The 9,237-nt window shown below is 30.7% G+C and overlaps 1 protein-coding gene across 1 annotated transcript in view; it reads left to right on the top strand.

Moving 5' to 3' along the window:
* LOC106686599 (limbic system-associated membrane protein-like) overlaps positions 1–9,237 on the top strand; it is a 222,716-nt gene that overhangs the window by 139,273 nt on the left and 74,206 nt on the right. The gene's annotated exons all lie outside the window — the stretch shown is intronic.

Raw genomic sequence — 9,237 nt, 5'->3', positions numbered from 1 at the left:
TTTCTCTACAAGCCTGTAACACTCCAATTTAACTTAGATTAGATTTACTAAAGGTATTATAATGTACAGTTGTAAATAGCAATAAATAAATATTAAAAAAAAAAACTTCACGTATGCACAGCCGGTAATAGTTAGTGTATGATATCAAAATATTTTTTTATTTTACATGAATTCCAGAATTCATATACTAAAAATATCTAACGTAGAAAAAGTACTGAACTTATTTTTTTTTATGGTATATACACTTTGAAGCAGCCTGAGTGCAAGGTCTCTTTTCCAGAGCACATTTTATGTATATAATTTTATGTACTTATATATTTATAAGTAGGTATAAATATATAAAAAGATATTATAACCTTTATTGATGAGTGAACGCATCTCTGAGATGAAATGGCTTAAGTAAAACCTGCAGCCAACAAGATTTAGTTTAGCATGGGATTGAACAATTAATTGTCATCCAAGTTTACGATTTAATTCTGAGACAAGCCTGGAAGAGGAAGCACGTATAACATAGAACATCCATTAGTCAAATTAATTCAATTACTGAAGTTATAAATTCTGTTGCTTAAATTCAAAATTTACTATTCCTATGAGTATTTTATTCAACGAAGAACAAATATGTGAATCGAAAAATTATAACAAATGTGTGAGTCGAAAGTCACTTACGTTGGATGAATAGACATTATCAATTTTGTATTGTTTACTTTTTAATTGTGTCTAATTTAGTACTTGAAAGTAGTTGAAAACTTAGACAGTTAATTTGATAACCAACACAACAATGATTGCTAACTAATTTTCTTCAAGAACCCACTGCATTCTTAAGATTATAACATTTGGTTTTCTCATACAAGGCTAGATTATAACAGTTGCATGAACTAGACTGAACCCTCTGAAAATACATCGTGAACGTCAAAACCTATATCAATTTGTATATAAGCAGAAATCTAAGTTGCTTACTACAAAATAACAATTTAGAAACCTCCACTTCGAGGAAAAGGTGTATTCTCTTCAAAAATATGTATAAAAATTAATTAAATTTTATCTGCCTTAAAATGTAATTTAAAACTTAACAAGGCGTCTGAAAAATCTAAGAGAAGAATTTTAAAATTAAGATTGCTTACCCAAAACACCTGGGTTCTCTGTGTCCTTAACAATTTACAAAAATAAAAGTCTTAAATTTCAGTTTGAGTAACAGCTATCTTATATTCATAAATCGGTTGAAAAATAATTGTGCCACTTTTTTAAGAACTTAAAAATTACAAATCTATTATAGCCTACCTTAGGCGATATTTCAAATCAAAAACTTTAACGGTTTCTGTAAAACGATTCATATTACAAGCTACAACTTAATAAATATTTTTTATTTACTTTATTTTGACACTTAAAATTTCATTTTCAATTGAAACATTTTAAGTTTTCCGGGGAGTCCAATGGATATTATTTTAATATTTTTTTTATTTAATATTTATAATTACATTAACAAACAATAGGGATCATTAGCACATTAATACCTTATTTACAGAGATATATTAAATGGTAACAAAAAATAATAAATAAATAAAGAATAATAATAAAAAAGTTTAATGTTTAGTAAATATTAATATTACTGAATTTTAGATAAGTTGCACTGCGTTATTGTCAAAAGCCAAATATTTCAACATCACCCCATTTCAGATATATACAATGCAATAAACTAAAAAAATTGCAGTGAATATATCTAAAAGCGTTTTTATGAGATAAAAACTAGTACCGAATATTAATAAAGGAAATTTGGGACGAAGTCAGCAAGGAAATTTGAGACATACTGTAGGGTGATAGTATTTATAATAAAATGAGATTGGAGCCCATATTTTTTTAAAGGTTTTTATGTTATAACTTGAATGAGTTATTCTTATTTCTTAACGTTTGTGTGCTAACTGAAGGGATTTAAGAGATAAATGATTAATGAACGTAACCGAAAATGCACTCTTAAGATACCTAATTATCAAATATTTTCTGTGGGGAATTTCTCCTCTGGCCCCAAGTTCAGGTAATCTATTCATTTTTTCAATAATTTAATATTCTTACATCTTTCTCCTTATCATTTTTCATGGCTTCAAAAACTATTTATAAATTTCTTTCATTGCCTTAGGGAAGGAAAAATAAAACAGCATATCTCTTTCTAATTTTTTTTTTTAATTTTTCATGTTAATTATATTCTTATAAATTAACAATTTTATTTTCCTTTAAATAAAATAATTTTCATCCCATTTAAGTCTCAAAATAATCTATATTTCTTTAGAAGTCCAACTTCTCGGCCATACTTAAGAACAATCTTAAATAATGGTCCTTTGAGGATGGCAGAAACATAAAATACTTTTTTTTAATAAACTTGAATGGGATCAAGATTATTATGTTTAAACGAAAATAACTAGTTTAAAAATAGTGAAAAGATTATAAACTTTATTTTCTAAAAAAACGGCTAATAATAAAAAAAAATCAAGTATATACAAAAATAATACAATAATCTGCGCTGAACCAGTCATGGCACTATATAATGCGTACCTATCGTTAGGTTTAATGTTCCGCCCAGAGGGAACAGAGAAAAGTACAAATTATAAAAACAAGAGACTAAAAATCATTACATAACGGCTAAATACCTCTTTGTAGAGAATTTTAGTGTTTTTAATACTGTATCCAATAAAACCATTCACTTTTTATCAAAGATACAAAAAGTAAAAATATTTTTTTTTATGTAACGAAATTAATTAGTTTACATAACATAATTGGATCAGAAAACAAGGTCCTTATAATTGAATGTTATGTAAAACAAGACGAAGAGAAATACACTTATACTAATTTAATATGAAAATCAATTTGTTCCTCGCAAATGCTCTACTATCACAGTATAAAGTTTTCAGAAGATTTTTTATTAAATGTGTTATATTAAAAAAAAAATACTGCTTGTTTTTATGAGACCAAACTAAATTCTTATAACGTATCCCGTGCTTTATTAGACAGAGTCATCAAACACTTGAACACTATATGGTAATTTCAATAATACACTTATTAAAATTAAGCTGAAAGAAGAATCTTCAGTCTAGTTAATGAAGATATCTCGTAAAGAGCTTTACGGTTTCGACGTAAGGAACAGTTGAGATAAACAATTCAGTATTGCGGTCATAGTAATAACTAAAATTGTTACGAATTCTATTTAAAACAAACTAATTACAAAAACTGTATATTAACAAAGTAATGAAGATGGTTTAACTAATTGACTTGCCGGCACTCCCCAAGGTTCAGTCCTCTTTCCCACTCTGTTCAACTTCAATCTTCACGACATCATCCAGTCCACTCATGGCTCCATAGCATAGCTGACGATACAGCAGTGTTCTCTCAACATGAAAATATAATAATGGCTAGAAATACTTTGCAAAGTCACCTTAATGATATTGAACAATACTTCACTAAATGGATGATTAGTCTGAACATTGAAAAATGTCCTTTTTTTTCAAGTTTTTACTCTCAGACGCCCACCAGACCCACCGAACCTAATTCTAAAAGGTATAAATGTGAAATGGAATCCTGCCAGTGGAACAGTAAGATACCTGGGAATTCACCTAGATCGCCGCCTTACCTGGAATCACCATATCAACACAGACTAACTAAAACCTACAGAAGGTTAGCAATGCTATATCCTATTCTAAATAAATCCATATTAAAACTAGAAACTACTGTTCTTATTTTTAAAATTATTCTCAGGTCACTGCTGATGTACGGCTTTAAAGCCTGGGGAACGGCATCCTTTACGAAAACGAAAAAGAATAGAACCTTTTCAAAACAATTCCTCATAATCGCAGTGGATGCTTCTTGGGTTTGAAATAAATAGTCAATTGCATCGGGATTCGCAAATGGTTTCAATGGGGGATCACATAAAAAAACCTTATCACTTCTTAATGAAGTTCCACTCCCAGTTACTGACAGTAAAAGCAGCAGTGAACTACAACTTGGGAAACCCAACCTCAACCCGAAGACCGAAGCCCAGGCTGCTGCAGTACATCCTGTTATAAATTCTGTAGTTATCAATTCTATTATTGACATAACTTCTATTTTTTTCTCTTAGTCCTTTTTTCAAATTGACTTATCTCTTTTTCCCATTGGAGGCTAATTGTTAGATCTAAAAAGTATATTATTGTAAATATACGAACGAACGTAACGATGATTAGATTTTGTTTAAATGTAGTGTGCTGGGAGCTTAAGAGCTTAATCAATATTTAGAAACATATAATTGGCCTGCTAATTAATAACGCTGGAGATAAAATGAGCACGTGTAGAGTCTTCAACGGTAGATGCCGTTTAATTACGTAACTAAACAGTGTTAACTGCCACAGCTGAATTCTCAGTAACAGCTAAATTATTTAGCAAATAGATCGATACTTTTCCTAAGATTTGTTATACAGGGTGTTTCAGAGCTGACTGTCCTAGTATGAAGTAAGTGTATCTAAACTAGAAAAAATATCTATTAAGGTATTATTATTATTATATGGGCGATATACTATGGGGGTCTAAGTCCTTGCGCGGCGTATTAGGAAATACATCGCGCGTTTCTTGACGTGTTTTTTTTGTAGGGTGGGTTCGTCACTCCCACGTCTATTTTTTGTGAGTTCCACCTATTGGTTAACGGGCCTCACAAACGTCCAGGGAGAGGTTGCGAGTGAGTTTTATGTTATTTTATGCTTGAAAACAGCCTGGGTGGGACCGGGACTCGATCTGACACCTTTAGGGCTGCCTGCTTCCGTTGCTCCCCTATACCTATTAAGGTATACTTTTAAAAAACAAAGCCTTATATGTTTTCATCGTTTTTTGGGGGTTTTTGTTTTTACGTTAAAATAGATAAATTAATATGTTCAACTACTTTATTAATGAAATGTGGTGTTTAAATTTATATAATTTGTTGTCCAAAGTCATTATGTTGAGAGGCAGGACAGGTCTGATATAAAAAAAAATCTATTTGCCGGGGAAACGACGTTAATTCTTTACAAAGGTCAATCATCCTTTGTAAAGCATTAACGTCGCTGATTAACCAGCTGATTCTGTTTTAAACTCGAGCTCTGGAGTTTGGATTCCAGTGATACCTTCATTACATCTGCCTCTCCACTTCTAGCTGATTAAAACATACTTCTATCTGCCAAATAAAAAGTTTCTTCAACGCATCAACGCATGGACCTGAGGCAAAGCGAGGTTTCGGCGTTAGCGGTGCTTCTACTCTAATGACATACCAGAACTGGGTAACGTCGTACTTTTCCACTGAGAGGAAGAATAATTAGAATGAAAGGAGTTGCATCCATATTGATAAAAAAAAATAATAATAAAATAAATTGTGAGTTGTCCCAATAAAATAAAGGGAGGGACACAATTATATAAATTATAGAAAAGCTTTAACACTCATTTATAAACATTTAATTCAATTAACCAGATACTTAAGAAAATCATATAAACAACAGCTTAAAATTTATACTGAAAATAAAATAAAAGATTAAAAATATAGATATGAACAAGGGGGAAAAAGGGTAGGTAAAAACATGTTATAGACGTGCTGAGAATCAGTGGCTTAAGTCTGAGAACCATTACGAGGAGGAAAATCATTTCAAAATTTTATAAAACTAAATTAAATTATTATAATTTCCTTTGTATTTTTCTCCTTTAATTTTTAGCCTGTAAACTAACGCATTCAGTCCTTTCAGTTCAAAGCCCTTTAACCAACAGTAAATGCCCCTTATTATGTTACAAACAAGACCCTTCATCACGACCTTAACATCCCTTTGTTCTTGATCTCATCCCATCCAAATTATCAATCATTCATCAAAACCTTACTCATCATCCTAATCACCTAGTGCAATCCCTATTCAGATCCATTTATCCTTACAACGTACCTGTTAGTCAACGTTTATGGTATTCCTCTGCAATGATATTATCGATGATCAGTAAAATTATTAAAGCTTGTTAGAGTTCGAAGCTGTTGACTTCTGCTAAATGAAATATTCTCGCAATAACAGCTCAAAAGTTGCAAGCGAACAATTTACCAAAAAGAATTTTAGGTTCCAACAATGTAATAGAGGTCAAGCACATCCATTAACTTTATCTGGTTTAGCTTTATTGAAACTGTCCAAAAGGAAATATTTCACCCGGAAACACTATGCAGATCAATGTGAGAAATGTTTCATACCGAAGATAATTTCATCAAGAGTATCCCTGTACTCCAAATAATTAAACCCGTTAAATTCACATTCCGGCATCAATTCATTAAAACAGGAATTCGAAAACAACTTCATGCTCCGGAATAATAATTAAAAAAAAAAAGGAACAGATGAAGTCAATCGGAATAAATGGTATTCTTGTAAAGGCACGAAATTGGGTTGTCAGCAGCAAAGGTTCTAGTTACACAAGTTTTACAAGAATGTTTTTGAGTAATGCCCCCATGTATCCGAAAATACCTCGCATATTCACTTTGTCCAATAGGACAAAAAATGTAAAAATAACAGTATAAGTCTTTGATTGTATCTTTTTTTATGAAATAGAATAAAAGTCTAATAGTCATGTTTTTTTTTTTTATATTTTCAAGTTGAAATAGCAAAAAATAGCATTTAAAATAATTAAATTACACAATAGAGTATGCTAATTACTTCCTTTCCAATCTTGACTGTTGAAAATAGGCTATTCAGGATGCCCTTCTTACTATGAATAGTGAATCAGTGGTCGCAGGACAGTTCGGATACAGTTATCTGAAAAATAGTGTCACACTTCTGGCGGCAATAAAAGGATACAATGCTAATTGAAAAAAGAGAACAATTTTATGTTCAAGCAGTTGCTGCGTTATTGGCACTTCTCACTCCCTATCGACCTGTATGTGAATACCAGTTTTTTTTATTGTCTATGAGGTACCGTAGTGTGCCTGCTGGAGAAAAAGGTTTCAATAAAGTATTTTAATTATCCAAAAATATTTTCCTTCGATAAAAGTAAAAATAAATAAATCCAACTTAAGCCATTGTTGTAATTATAGAATGAATGTACTGTGAACGAAGCAGTCCGTATAATATTAATATTATTATTGGGATAAGACGAATTAGATTTAGAATTTCAATTTATTTATAATTTATAACACTGATATATTTTATACGTCTGAAGCCCTCAAGGTTTAAACGACTTAAATAAAATTACATATTTTCTATTTCTTGGAGTAAAATTTAGACTTTTTTTTCAAGTCATCATGTAAACTAATTAATAATTTTTGTTTTGTACCCTAGCACTAAGACATATATTTTTTCTTTTGATCGACAGCTCGTGTCGTGTGAATTCTGCAACTTTCCCCGCTTGTTCATATCTATATTTTTAATCTTTTATTTTATTATCAGTATAAATTTTAAACTGTTGTTTATATGATTTTTTTTAATATCTGGTTAATTGAATTAAATGTTTATAAATGAGTGTTAAAGCTTTTCTATAATTTATATAATTATGTCCCCCCCTTTATTTTATTGAGACAACTCACAATTTATTTTTTTTATCAATATGGATGCAACTCCTTTTATTCTAATTATTCTTCCTCTGAGTTGAAAACTACGACGTTACCCTCTTCTTGTATTTTTATCCGTAGTTGTAACCTTAATGATCTCGATTACCCAATGTCAAATTGATTTCAGACCTTATTTGTTTGTTCAGGACATAGACACAATTATTATTTATTTATTAAATGTAATTTACAACTGTACAAATTAATTAATACAATAAGTAAATATGTGGAATGTCTCATTTACACTTAAAAATCTTAGGAAGGAACCACCCATTGGTGGTACTTCAAGCATTAATTTAAATTAGAAGATCCCATAGCCATCTTCTTTTCAGGGCCTCGGACGATTATCAGTGATTGTTAAGGATGAGATTATTAAGAACAAATGGGTTAGGATGGGTGAGGAGTTTGGAATGAAAAGAAACTTACCCGTTTTGGGCCAAATCTGCAATGAATGGGATGTTAAGGTCTTTATGGATGAGTTTATTTGTAACGTAATAAGGAGCATCAAGGATTTCACGTAGGATTTTGAATTGTAAGGATTGGATGCGGGAGGAATTTGATGGTTTGGTAGAGCCTCAGAGCTCAATTTCAATGTTCAAATTGGTCTGATTATCGTAGTGTATAATAACTTTTTGTAGTGAATGGGAAGTTTAGAGCGTTTGTCAAGTAGGTGTTGTAGCAATCGAAATCTATCAGCAGTTTCTTATCATTTCAGTCTTGTGTGTGGATTCCAACTAAGTCTCTTGTCAAGATGGAGTCCTAAGTATCAAATCTATTCAACAGGCATTATTGAAGTATTTAAAAGAATACTGTAGGACAGGGGGGTAGAGGTTTACGACGGAGTGTAAAGGTGATCTGGTGGGATTTGTCAGGATTTATTTTGATTCTCCAGTTTTAGATGGATGTTATGTGTGTCTGTAGTGTTTGTGATGCATTAGATGCAGTGATGCATAGCGTCGTTATTTACAGACAGTATACATGTGTCATCAAACATGTGTTAAGACACAGATATTGAAAAAAGATGTTACAACAGCTTACTAAGCCACATATTTTCAAACGAATCTTGATGAAAACCTTACCCCTCGATTTGAGACTTTCAATAAGAAAAAAACTTGTGGATTACAAACAATTAAAATTAACGGAATAAAAAGAAAATACAAAATTTTGCTATTTTCCCAAGAAAGAATGACAGAAAATGTTCTAAACCAATTTGCAATAAGCATTGAATTTATAAATGCCCGTCGTGCAGCATTTATAACATTTATTCAGTTATAGTACAGCAATGTTGTTAAGTAATACAAATCTCTTTTGTTTCTTTTAAATATGTTTTTTAACTCAAATATAATTACTTCATTGTTTTTACATAAACTTTTATTTTTAAACATAATTTAGTTTAAATATTGAAAATTTTATGAAATAAATTTATTTATCGACTACAACACAGTGTTTTAATTTATTATCCAGAATGAATAATTGCAATGAAAGTAATCTCAAACATTTTAGTTATTATCACATCTAATTAAATTAAGGAATAGAACTCAGAAATACAAATCATGTACCATGACTTAAGTGCTCACCGGGACACCTCTAAGGAGACAAACAGGCAGTACACTCCTGTCGGGTTAAAGAAAAACAAAAGCGACCATCTTAACGTCAAATGTAATTTTTCATAAATGTTTATTTAAAAC

The sequence above is a fragment of the Halyomorpha halys genome, unplaced genomic scaffold, assembly GCF_000696795.3.
Source record: "Halyomorpha halys isolate HHAL.00 unplaced genomic scaffold, Hhal_1.1 Scaffold845.1, whole genome shotgun sequence".
NCBI lineage: Eukaryota > Metazoa > Arthropoda > Insecta > Hemiptera > Pentatomidae > Halyomorpha > Halyomorpha halys.
The sequence above is the reverse complement of the archived record's forward strand: the minus strand, read 5'-3'. Positions and strand labels throughout refer to the sequence as shown.